Below are 11848 nucleotides of genomic sequence, written 5' to 3' on the forward strand. Positions count from 1 at the left end.
CACAGAAGGTGCATGGCTCACACCTTAAATCTAGTGGCCAAAGATACAGGAAAAATAACTGAAAAACACTACAAAACTATGTCAAGGGCTGTTTTTGCGAAAGCATCTGCTCTGTGGAACCTCGTCAAGCGAAGTACAAAGGCCTCTGATGTTGTGGAGGAAAAGCTTGGCCTTGGCTTTGTTGTGCCAAATGACACAAGGTGGAACTCAGTATTCCTTGCAATGGAGCGACTGTCTCGCATAGCAACATTAATTACTAAGAAAGAAATTAATGTGGCTGAGGTGACCCCAGCAAATTATGCCAGTCCCCCACATGACAAGCTAATTTTGCACACTGTGAGTGATGAGTTTGGCCATCATCGTTTCTCTCCACAAGAAGTTGACTTCATTCACACGTTTGTTGATGTAATGAGGCCTTTAGCCCTTGCATTAAACATCCTCCAAGCAGAGAAGAGCGTCTTTCTTGGTTATCTCGCTCCAACCATTGTGCAACTGCAATGTCATATGAATGAGTTGTTTAATGAAAGCATGAAGCCTGCTGCAACACAGGGTCTCATTACATGCCACCCCTCATAAAGAGTATCTTGGAGTCACTGGACACAAGGCTGGCAGGTCTTCTGGAGAAGAGGGACCACATACTCTCCGCTATGCTGATACCAAGATTCAAGCTTGACTGGGTCCAAGATGAGGAGAAGTGTGTGCTGTACAGATTGATTTCACACCCTCGACTCTGATGATGCCACAGCTAGAGACTCAGGTCAAGCCCTGTCCACTGGTGAAAGTGGCAAGAATGATCCTGCAGCGTCATTCTTCAGATTTAACAAAAATCCTCAAGTTCATCAAAAATCTGAAGTGGACATCTATTTGGATGCCCCGACCACAGAGGATTTTGATGAATACATGCAGTTGTCAAAGCTCAGAAGGCTGTTCATAAAACACAACACTGCCCTTGCCTCAAGTGCTCCAGTAGAGAGATTGTTCAGCATCGGTGGTCTAATATTCAGGTAGGAATAAAATATTAATCTAATCAATATGTTACAATTTTACCATTACAATCATGCAATTAAAATTTCTTGTTATCTCATTCAGGCCCAGGAGAAACCGGCTAGGAGATGCCAACTTTGAGAAGCAGCTGATCTTGAACGCCAACAAAAAGATATATAAAAAGGTATATTCAATAATTTTGTTTTCATTGTTGTGATGAAAATGAAAGTAAAAAAAACTAAATATAGAAAAATTCACTAAAAAACTATATTGTGGAGAGGTGAGCTGCATAAAAATAACTAGGCATATTTTGTTTTTACAGGATGCAAAAGCAGCAGATCCAGCAGGGAGGACCGGTGACAGAGGATCTTCATTGAGATAAGGGATTTTCAGGCTGGGCGGAAAAACACTGTTCATGCACACTTTTGAGTTTTAGTTTTCATTAATTAGTATTATTATTTCAGTTATTTATGTGGACTATTAGCAGTGAATTCAGTTAAAGCATTTTCACTTTCTGGACAGAAAGTAGAAGCACAGTGTATGACTTTGGACTCTGACTGACTATTTTAAGTTGTTTTTTTGTTACTTATTCATTGGGCAAACATTGAGCCATTGAGGTTTTGAAATTAAGGTTATTATGGCTAATATAATATAATAATGCACTTTATTGCACTTTCAAGCTCAACCTTATTTCCTCCTGCCTAGTTCATACCTCCTTTTGTGTCAGTAGAATGTTCTGTTGGCTATGCTGCTGTCCTGTTTTTCTTTATTAATTAAAAAAGACCATTTTACTAGCAAGTTTTCCCTCATGTTTTTTTTTAAACTGTAGGGAAACACTGCAGCTGCTACTAGTGTGGATTAAACAGACAGTAACAATGGCGGAAATGCGGTTCCCTAAATGCTAATGTGAACCCAGGGTGTATAAGGTATAGTATAGTTTCATTGTTAAAACTGACTGACAAAAATATTGGCTCTCTATGGTTCTATATGGGATATGGCAATGATATAAAAAAAAATAAGCAAAAAATAAGCAACACAAAAAAAAAGAACTATGAACTAGTTCATTTTTGGAAGTATGAACGAACTATTGACTATAAACAATTATGAACTATGAACGAACTAGTTCATTTTGAAATCTGTGAACTGAACTTTGAACTAGTTCATGTAGAAAATGAAATTTTCCCAACACTGCTTATAGCAGTGGTTCTCAACTGGTGGGTCGGGACCCAAAAGTGGGTCACAGAAAAATTTTCAGTGGGTCGCAAGCCTTTTCTAGAGTGCATTTCTTTCATTATTCATCTCCTTTATAAGTATGGAAACATCTGTTTATGTAAACATAACTGTTGTTTTGATCATATCTTTAGCTCTATATGTTTATTGAATGTCTATTCAAAATCAATAAATATTTTACAAAATATATAAGAACATTTAATTCTCCATTTGGGTCACAGCTTGCCATTCTAGGACTGTGGTGGGTCCTGACAGCGTCCCAGTTAGGAATATAGGGTGCAGAGGTCAGGTTTTGGTCTGAAAGTCTAAAGTGCACAGTATAAGACCTAAATTACTGCAACCTTTGAGATTGGACAAACAAATCTGCAGTGCTGGAAGCTATAAAAAAGTTGAACATTTTCAGTTGTGCAGATATTTTGTCAAATCTCAAAGACTACAATCATTTAGTCTTTTCATTGCACTTATTTTTGATCGAGCACATTAGTTTAGCCCCTTCTCGAACCAACACCAGGCCATCAACAATTTGCCTGATGAAAGTTTTAGGACCTTAAGCAACTGATGTGCAAAGTTTGTCTCATAATTCATTTAGACAATTCAAACTCGTGATTCAAATACAAGCCTTAAGGCCTATTCATACTCCACAAGACGCGAGAACTTTGTTCTCGCACCCAGAGCTGCGAGAACAAAATGACGTCATTTTGTTCTCGCAGCTCCTGTTCGGCAGGTCTGGCTGACGCATCAGCTCAGCAGAACTTTGTTCGGCGAGAACTCTGGCTGTGATTGGCTGGATTTTTAGTGGGCGGGGTTATTTTAGCGGAAGCGGGAAGCGAGAATCCAATGTTTACGTCCTAACACCGGTGCGGAAAACGGAGACAACATGGATAGTTTTGCGGCACCGCTCGCGGCAGTAAAATACTTCGTTGAAGGATTACAAGGACACGCACATGTAAAGAAGTCCTGGGGAGAAACACGCGGACGTTTTGGGCGAGGACGAAGAGGAAACAGAAGAGCCTGGCGCTGCCTGCGTAAAAGAGGCGAGTGATAAAGAAAAAAAAAAAGTGGTTCAGGTTCGTGCACGGAGGGAGACCAGGCTTGTAGCCTACATCATAGACCCTTTCATCAAACACCGGGAAACATCACCAACATGTTCAGTGAAGGTTCTTGGATGGACAAAACCTGTACTGAGCTACACAGACGTGAAACTATTAGATATTATATGACTTGTTCTTCTCCTCTGCTCCGTTTCATTCAGACCGTGTTGGCTTGGCGGTTTTATTTATTGTGATTGCACAACATCACTTTTGAATGAAATAAATAAAATGAAATGAAATGAAACAACATGGTTTTACCGAGTGACACGGAGGTAAGCTTTTAACGTGAACGTTTTTTAACGTAATAAACCAGCGGGAGACGTGGCTAAACATGAAGTCAATCTTCAACATGTTTTCAATATCGTGACTGATACATTTTATAATAGTTTGAAGTCAAATGGCTCGTTTTATTTCGGTCATTCCTTGTTTGTTTTGGATGCGGAAAAAGGGGGCGTGGCAGTTCGGCAGAAACACGTCTTGTGGAGTATGAAATGTCAGAGCTCAGACGAACTTTGTTCTCGTTCTTTTTGCCTCAAGAACAAGAACAAAGTTCTCGCGTCTTGTGGAGTATGCAGAGGCCTTTAGAGTCAGAATGTCCTGATAGCTTTGGCCTGTGGTCTGTTCATTTGTTTTTTGTTGCAGGTTCATGGATGTCTCCAGAGATTGTTCTCAGTGGGACTCTCCTGGTTAAATAAACGTCTTGTCAAACAAAATATTGATTTATTGCTTTGTAACGGTATTATTGGGATATTTTAACACAGATCATTCCATTATATTTAAAGAAAAATTTGAGCTTTAAGTTCCATCCATCCATCCATTTTCTTCCGCTTTATCCGGGGCCGGGTCGCGGGGGCAGCAGTCTCAGCAGAGATGCCCAAACTTCCCGGTCCACGCACACCTCCTCCAGCTGTTCTGGGGGGACCCCGAGGCGACACCAGGCCAGCTCGGAGACATAGTCCCACCACCGTGTCCTGGGCCTTCCACGAGGCCTTGTCCCACTAGGACATGCCTGGAACACCTCCCGCGGGAGGCGACCAGGAGGCATCCGGAACAGATGCCCGAGCCACCTCAGCTGCTCCTTTCGACGTGAAGGAGCAGCAACTCTACTCCGAGCTCCTCCCGGGTAACTGAGCTCCTCACCCGATCTCGCAGGGTGCGCCCAGACACCCTGCGAAGGAAACTCATTTCGGCCGCTTGTATTCGCGATCTTGTCCTTTCGGTCATGACCCAAATCTCATGACCATAGGTGAGGGTGGGAACGTAGATCGATCAGTAAATCGAGAGCTTTGCCCCGACTCAGCTCCCTCTTCACCACGACAGACCGATACAGCGACCGCATCACTGCTGACGCCGCACCGATCCGTCTGTCCATCTCACGCTCCATCCGTCCCTCACTCGTGAACAAGACCCCGAGATACTTGAACTCCTCCACTTGAGGTAAGGACTCCCCACCGACCCGTAGAGGGGAAGCCACCTTTTTCTGGTGGAGAACCATGGCCTCAGATTTGGAGGTGCTGATCCTCATCCCGGCCGCTACACACTCGGCTGCAAACCTCCCCAGAGCAGCTGAAGGTCCTGGTTTGTTGAAGCCAACAGAACAACATCATCCGCAAACAGCAGAGATGAGACTCTGAGGCTCCCAAACCGGACACCCTCCGGCCCCTGGCTGCGCCTAGAAATTCTGTCCATAAAAGTAATGAACAGAACCGGTGACAAAGGGCAGCCCTGACCAACACGAACCGGGAACAGGTCTTACTTACTGCCGGCAATGCGAACCAAGCTCCTGCTGCGGTCATACAGGGAACGGACAGCCCTTAGCAGAGGGCCCCGGACCCCATACTCCCGGAGCACCCCCCACAGGGCACCACGAGGGACGCGATCGAACGCTTTCTCCAAATCCACAAAACACATGTGGACTGGTTGGGCGAACTCCCACGAACCCTCAAGCACCCGACGGAGGGTATAGAGCTGGTCCAGTGTGCCACGACCAGGACGAAAACCGCATTGTTCCTCCTGGATCCAAGGTTCAACCATCGGCCGGATCCTCCTCTCCAGCACTCTGGAGTAGACCTTACCGGGGAGGCTGAGGAGGGTGATCCCTCTGTAATTGGAACACACCCTCCGGTCCCCCTTCTTAAAGAGAGGGACCACCACCCCGGTCTGCCAATCCAGAGGCGCTGTCCCCGACCGCCACGCGATGTTGCAGAGACGTGTCAGCCAAGACAGTCCTACAACATCCAGAGACTTAAGGTACGAATCTCATCCACCCCCGGAGCCACCGAGGAGCTTTCTCACCACCTCGGTGACTTCAGCCCCGGTGATGGGCGAGCCCACCTCCGAGTCCCCAGCCTCTGCTTCCTCATTGGAAGACGTGATGGTGGGATTGAGGAGGTCCTCGAAGTACTCCTTCAAACCGCCCGACGACATCCCCAGTCGAGGTCAGCAGCCCCCCACCCGCACTGTAAACAATGTTGGTGGAGCACTGCTTCCGTCTCCTGAGGCGCCGGACGGTTTGCCTCAGGACGGTTTGCCTCGGTCGAGGCCGATAGTCTTCCTCCATGGCTTCTCCGAACTCCTCCCAGACCCGAGTTTTTGCCTCTGTGACCGCACGAGCTGCAGCACGCTTAGCCTGCCGGTACCTCTCAGCTGCCTCCGGAGTCCCACAAGCCAACAAGGCCAGGTAGGACTCCTTCTTCAGCTTGCGGACCAGGTCGCCAAGGCACCCGGCCTCGACTTCCACCCAGTCCTCTCTGCACCCGACCCCTATGGATCCCTCTGCGGTTGGTGAGTCCACTGGAGGGCGGGCCCACGTCGTCCCTTCGGGCTGTCCCCGGCCGGGCCCCGTGGGCAGAGGCCCGGCCACCAGACGCTCGCGTTCGGGCCCCAACCCCACGTCTGGCTCCAGGGTGGGGCCCCGGCTGCACCATGCCGGGCGACGTCACGGTCCTTGTGTAGTGTACGTCCATAAGAGTCTTCTGAGCTGCTCTTCGTCTGACCCGTCACCTCGGACCTGTTTGCCATGGGAGACCATAGAGAGCCATATTTGAACTGGCAACCTCCTACACCCAAGACCACACACTATCCCTGAGCCGTAACTCCATAATAATGTGGGCCTGATGTGGGCTACTCTTCTTTAAATTACCGGTTAGACATTCGTTCCCAGGACACCACTGGGGGAGAGTGGTCAGTTCAGGTCATGTGTCCCCCCATACAATTTTTTCAATTGTTTTCAACAATGTCCCCAGTGTTGCCTCAATTTCTTTGTCTTTAGTTGGCATATTCTGGAAGCGTTCTTTCCACGTTTTTCAAGAGGGTGGGAACATAGGCGTTGATTCATCTTATATCCATTTGGTGCCGAGTCCAAAAAAAACAAAAAAGAGACAAGGTGAGAATTGATCCAGCAATCTCACAGTTGGGAAACCAACACTCTAGCTATGACTCTACAGAGGGACAGTAAATGGCAGCTGAAATGCCCCGCGCTCATGTGTTTTAAACTTGGACAAGTGTGCAGCGGCCCATGTAAAAGGACAAAGCATTACAAAAGTGTCAAGGCTGAGACGACCACACTATCACTGAGCTATAAATCCATACAAACATGGGCCTGATGAGGGCGAGGATTCTCTAAATTCACGGGCCGAAAGTAGGTCCCAGCACCCCACTGGAGGTGGGCCTTTAATGCCTAAAAAGGCCAAAAATTCCCTATATTCCCCGACAAAATCTGAATATTGGATTGAACCAGGTTTGAATTTATGGTTTTATTTTGTTGACATATTTGTTACAAAGACCTTTTCAGTCTTGTTTGTTTGTTGATCTGTACATTTTTTATTTCGCCTTGTTTTTAGAAATTCAAAACTCAATAAATTACAGAATTATTAGAATTACAGTGGGAAGAAAAAGTAAGTACACCGTCTGGAATTTCTTACATTTCTGGCAAAATTGGTCATAAAATGTGGAATAAAAAATCACAGGAATAAGTAAACAGTGTCTGAACTAACACCACCCACACATTTACATTTGATCATATTATTGGCCATAACATGTAAACATTCACAGGAGAGCATGAAATAAGTAAGTACACCCCCTGAATCTGACTGAACTGCAGCAGTTTTGTAAAGAGGAATGATCCAAGATTCATCCTGATCGTCTGATCTGCAACTACAGAAAAGCAGTTACTGCTGCAAAAGAAATAAAGATGCAGAGACACGGAGAGCAGCAAAGTGATTCAACAGCCCATTAATAATGCTAATCAAGAACAGATCCTAATGTTCGCAAAGGGATGCTAACGAGTGCAAACAATTTACAGTGAAAAAACATCCACATGATTTTGGGTTGACTGTAGCAGTGCGTGATGAATGTGTTTATAGTCTTGTGGTCTTTTGTAGTCTGTATTGTCACTATACTATAGTGCATTGCCACCTGTATAAATGTCACTATTATAAATTTAGAAGGTTTTAGAAAATGGGAATTTAAAATCCAGAATCACAGTCTTTGTGTTGAAATATCTAAAAGACTGAACTCTGCCTAAGGCCCATAGTAAGTCAAGTATCTGCTAAGGTGAAGTAGCGCTCGGCCACAGCATCCAACTCAATCCCGTCTGTTCTGTGTTCCTCCACAGCTATTAAAGATCATCTCTGTCTGAAGACGTGCAGCTCGTGGCAGAACCTCAGACTGGCCCAGGGAGCTCCTTTCCTTCCTTGTTTTGGACGTGCTGTGTTTCACTCTACTTTATTTGACTTTTTTTGTCGCTTTATGTTTTCATATGATTAGAAATTGTGAAAATTGCCAATATTTTTCAGCAACAAAATCTAAGTAATGGACAGAGCCAGGTTTAAATGTTTAGTTTTATTTTGTGGCATATAATCTACAAAGATTTGCTTGGATTTAGTGTTTAAGCCGTTGCATAGAATTTTGCTTTATTTTTTCAAATTCAAAACTCAAATAAATCAGGCGGTAATTAGAAAATTATAAAAAAAAAACCTCGGGAAAAGAACATTAATGTGTTATGAGGAAATGGCCTTGAAATAATAACTTCCCAAATATGTCTGTGAGAAACATTGATTCCGTACCATCATTTAAACATTAGGGATTTCTTTGTTTCCAGGTGACAGCTGAGAGACAAAATAATAACATTGCTTTGCCTGCAGTGTCTCCCTTTAACACCCAACCTTTAACAGCCTATAGGCCAGACTAATGCCTCATTTGAAAGCTAAGACCTGCAAAACTCATCTAAAATTCCTCCTAGTTTTCTGGCACATTTCTGTCACGTTCTGGTTGCTTTTTTGTTGCAGTTCCTCCCACATTAGTGTCACATTTTAGTGTCACTATTTTTGTCACTTTTTAGTCACGTATTTGTCATATTTTCACTGCTTTTTTGTAGCGTTTTGGCCGCATTTCATTTTTTGTGTGTAACATAGCCTAACCGTGATCAAGCCACAAAAGTGTGACCAAAACATGTCAGAAAAGCAACAACAACATGATGAAAACACACGAAACTGTGACAGTCACAACGAGGAAGAAGCTTAGATTAGTTTTGTAGGTCTTAGCTTTCAAATGAGTTGCTCAACTGCAGAAAATGCTCTTGGTTAAGGTGGGGATTAAGCGGTTAAATAATCAGTTTGTCTTGTGGGTGAGAGTCCTGTGTCTCCCCCTGCTGGCCGTCTCTGGGGTTACAAAGAAATGAATCAAACGTCTCTGGCCAAACTCCTTTGTTCCCCACACAGATATGGGGAATGTAGAAAAAAGTCTGGACCAAAGCAAGCATGCAGGAGCAGATTTAGATTTGAGAACAGGAATGTAGTGAATCACGGCATAGTGTCAAAGATGAGAGTTGTTTTTTCTTATGGAGTTCTAACATGGATGGGAGAATGACATTAGGAAACAGTGGAACGAGCTCTTAGCATTTTCAACCAATAAAGAATGCTTAATGTTGAGTTTTATATGAAAGGAAGCGTCTTGCACCTTTTACGTAGCTTTAAAGTCCACATTGTACACTTAATATTCACTAAATGTGTGATTAGAAATAAGTTTGGATTTTTATAAAAGTAACTCATATCTGCATCTTACTGTTTATGTTATACTGGAATACAAACATGTGTGCCTATGATGTCTTGCCTTGTACTCACTGTACTGTTTTGTTTTGTTCTTTGCAAATAGCCTTGAAAATGTACTCTGTGCTGTGATGATACTGAGAAAAGAGCTGCCTGTGCATCAAAATATAGATCTGAAAAGTCATTATGATTTCGGGAGGTTTAAACGGGCTAGATTTTGGCACTCTTCAGATGGATTGGGACTTACAGGACGTTTGCACCTAAACCTGCTCAGTATCCTCATATTCCCTCTGCATCCCCGGTGTCCAGGCAGCTGCTTAAGGACCCCGGGGTGCAGCACAGTCTTATAAAAATGTGCTATAGTTTCCTTTCCTTTGTTTTCACTTTGACCATTGCAACATGGCTGCAGCATCTCCAGTGTCTTGGCGGCTGCTTACTGTAAAAAAGATTGTTGCAATGTCTTATGTGGCTGCGCTGTTCCTGCTCTTTATCTGACAATAAAAATAAATAAAAGGGATAGTCATCCCACCAAAGACACTATTGTCTCTACTCTGATTGACTCTGGGTTTGGAACATGAGGCTGAAAAATGACAGGAGAGTTTCCAGGTAGTCTCAGGGAACGTTCGATTTCAGTATTGTTTATCGGCTCGATACCACAGGCTTGTACCCATTAATGTACCCACTTGACATGCGGCTCCTGTGGGGCGCACCTGTCAGCTGAGGAGAGAGTGTAAATACAATATTCCACATAGAGCTGACTTTATTACAGACGACTCCCCTTAAATCAGAGTCTGTGCTGGATTTAACCAGTGTTATGTGGTGCATATATATGCATATAATAGATCCATGGGTGCAGCGCTGGGTCTGCACAAGATGGCAGGCTAATGTGAGCCAACCAGCTTGTCACTTTATGCTCAGGGACTTACTGCATCTGTAAAACTAACCCAGCGAAAAAGCAAAATAAAGAGATACAGCATGCCCACATTGAGTGAAATTTAGCTGCAGCGTAAACAATGAAAATGCAGTACTGCTTGTTAAGTTGCTATAAACACACGGGAAAGTCCACACAGAGTTTTCTAATGCCAAAAGAGGCGCATCTTTGATGTGATAGAAGTAATAATAAGTAGCCTTATTAGCATATGTTCAATCCAATCCGCTGTGCAAAAGTCTGTCTCTAAACCCTCTATACTTGAACAAATGTGTTTGTACTTGTATTGGTATTCGGTATCAGCAAGTATTCAAATCAAAGGGCCGTGGTCTCTGGTGATCTCTCAGCACCTGCGGAGAAGGCATCACAGCTTGTATGTATGACCAGACCGGGAAAGCACACAGACACACTGATCACCACGAGGAGGATGACGGAGCATCTGCGTAATGGGCTGAAATGGCCTGTTAACTGTGGCTAATGAAGTGTTTGCAATGAGAAGTGATGGGGCAGCGTGGTGGACGGTACACACGCGTCCGCCTTCACACGGACCCTGCTTGTTACAAACATACGTCCGAATAAACATGATCTGACCCAAACAAAACATTTTCCTGGGAACATTTTGCCGGCTTATTCACAGTTACTTCTTGTTGCCTCTAAAGGTCATATACAGTACTCTAAAGCTCCCTCCGTCAAGAAGTACAGGACTGGAGTACAGGACTTTTTGTGTGCGAGGACGACAGATCTGACAACTCATTCATTTCCACCTCTGTGAAACTTACCTGTGTAAGTAACAATAGCAACATCTTCATCCTCCACAATAGAGATGGTTTAAGGCTGTAATTCTTCCGCTAATGCTCTCTGGCACATCTTTATATCCCTCCGTTGGCTGCGTTCTTGAGTTATGGTTCTCTGTATTCTCTCATAATGAGCGGGGGATACAGACCTATCGTTAGTCCTGGCTCAACAGCAGCACATTTGTCAATAAAGCCTCAGTGAAACCAGAGAACCTTAGACGTCTATTCAGAGAAACTCACTCTCTCCAGTGCACACTTAGCGTGTTAGCTTGTTAGCCTGTTGTTTTCAGTGAAAGGATGTTCTGTGGTTTTGGGACTTCTGTTCTCATTGACTCAGTTCATGAACTACAGTGTGATACTTTGTTTGGGTTTGTGACTTTTATTTGAGGCTTGGAACCACGGTCACGAGAGGAACCTCCTTAACAGCGAGCACATTTATAGATTGTTTGGTTGCTTCCCAACATTTTGAATAATTTGTGCGATATCACAGTGTAAACGAAACAGAACTCAAGTGTTTGATGTTTCTACTATATTATTTATATAAGTAATAGCCCATACTCAATACAATATCTAATTTAAATGAATCTTTTTTCTTTGTTTGCAGAAGGAGGGTAGGAGAAGGTTAAAGGCTCGGATCCCCCGAAATGTCCAGGGCTGATTGTGTAGATCAGGTGTTTGGTTAGTCCTGAGCCGCTGCGACTGAACGCACCGCCGTTGACAGCCAACCTGAGCAGCATGCTTTACGAGGTCGGAGAAACTGCCTTCAGTTATCCT

This window comes from Gobius niger (assembly GCF_951799975.1).
Source record: "Gobius niger genome assembly, chromosome: 13".
Classification (NCBI taxonomy): Eukaryota; Metazoa; Chordata; class Actinopteri; order Gobiiformes; family Gobiidae; genus Gobius; species Gobius niger.